This window comes from Tamandua tetradactyla, chromosome 8 (genome assembly GCF_023851605.1).
Source record: "Tamandua tetradactyla isolate mTamTet1 chromosome 8, mTamTet1.pri, whole genome shotgun sequence".
Lineage (NCBI taxonomy): Eukaryota > Metazoa > Chordata > Mammalia > Pilosa > Myrmecophagidae > Tamandua > Tamandua tetradactyla.
The window spans coordinates 61,494,600-61,496,580 of NC_135334.1; positions in this window are offsets into that span (position 1 = coordinate 61,494,600).

A 1,981-nucleotide genomic window follows, 5' to 3' on the forward strand; every position below is an offset into this window, starting at 1 on the left:
TTCGCAACACTAACTGCTTAGAGGTGCGGTGGAAAAGACGGCCCTTCTCATTGGCCAATTCGGAAGGGACTGTTCGGTCATTTGTTACCATAACAACTCCTTTCGAAAGACCTATAGGCCTGGGTCAGGATGTTCCTGAGTTCCTAACCAACCAGTTTAAGGAAAAAGAACAGCCGTCCCCGTCTTTGTCCCTCCCTCTACAGCCCCCCAGCCACTGAGCGGCTCCGTCAATCATCATCCCGGGCTTGCCTGGGCCGGCCGGGGTGGGGGTCCGGGAAATCGAAGGTTTCGGCCCAGCGCCCACCCTCGTTTTTGCGTCTTTGATGCTCCCAGAAGTGTGGTCGGATCCATCCGCCCGAGCCGACCGTCCCTCGGGGAACTGAGCTGGGAGGGAGGCGATGAATTTACCCGGAACCTCGGGAATAGTCGCTAGAGAGTCGCTCCCATACGCCGCTTCCCACAACCACAAACAAACACCTACTGGGGTTTGATTGAGTTGAATCCCCAGGAAAATGCCTTTATTTAGATGTGTGTGAAAGGCTTTTCCTTAGGGGTTTATAGGAGATGTTTGGAGAGCCCTCTCACGTCTCTAGGAAGGGTTTCTCAAACGGCCACACCCAACCCCCAACCTTTCAATCTTCTGCACTTCAAAACAGTCTTAAAATAGACGTTGGGGGTGGGGGGGGCGTAGAAAAAAAACAATCTTACTTGTGACAATCTTTTCACAGACTTAAAATTCTATTTGGAGGCAAGAAATGCTGCTCTCAAAACACACAAAGCGTTCAAATAGTTCTAACGTGAAACTGCAACATAATATAGTAAACTAAAAAGGGTATTGTTTCATTGAGTAGAGATTTTATTTAAATATAAACTTGTGAAAATTTGTTTCACCACTGAACTCCTTAGGCTACTAGGCTTTGTAGAGATCTAGAAGTAATTGCTTTTGATAAGTAAATTAAGAAATTTCATTATTTGTCCCATATATAGAGAGAGCGCATATTTTCATTTATTTTTATCGTTTTAACAGATTCGTTGAGGTTTAATTGATATGTAATAAACCACATATTTGCAGTGCACAAGATTAAATTTTTTTAAATATTTGTTGTGGTAAAATATATACAATATCATACCCATTCAAGAATAAGTTTTGACGTATGCAGTTTTCTTAGCATAATATCATATTGTGAATAAAGATTAAGGAGGAAAGCTTTACTTATTTAAAACTAAGAAAATGTGGTTAATAGGTATTTATGGATCTAAATAGTTTAATGCCGTTTTATTGGTGGCATTTAGATATATTGGGCACATTTACAATCAAGAAACTTTCGAATTTCCTATTTTTTGAAGGGAAATGTATGTGGTAAAATGACTGACAGTTTTCCTTGTAATTTTAAAGGTGAATTCAGTTACTAAACTTTGAGTTATAGAAAATAATCTGCCTTTCGTTGCTTTTTTATACCCTTTTAACAACAAAGCAAACTTAAAAAAAAACGTTTTTTCAGATTTCTGATTTGGCTTCTATTGTGTCCTTCTCATACTATTCACAGAGTAAACAATAACTGCTTGGCATATAAATTAACAAAGTACCACCCACAAAGGACCTGGAAAACTCTGTGACATAGTAATCTTACTCAAATCATGTTCTAAACTACACCAAGAATATTTTTTCTTAAAATCTTCAGTACAGAACATAAACTATATAATCAGTATTTTTAAAAGTGTAAGTGAATAAATGAAACTTCCCTCCTATTCTTTTCAGTGGAAACTCTTTCATACTACTAATGTTTTCTCCCCTCCAACATTAAGCTGCAATTATTTGCCCAATCGTATGCCAGCTGTAGTGGTGAATATGATAGCCCCTTGCCCCTTCCTTCCTGAAATTTTTAGCCTAATCATAATTTCAAGGGGTAATGTGAGAAAGTACTACATCTGACTAGGAAACAGTGGGTATCCCAGAGATCTTTTCAATCATTAAACACAT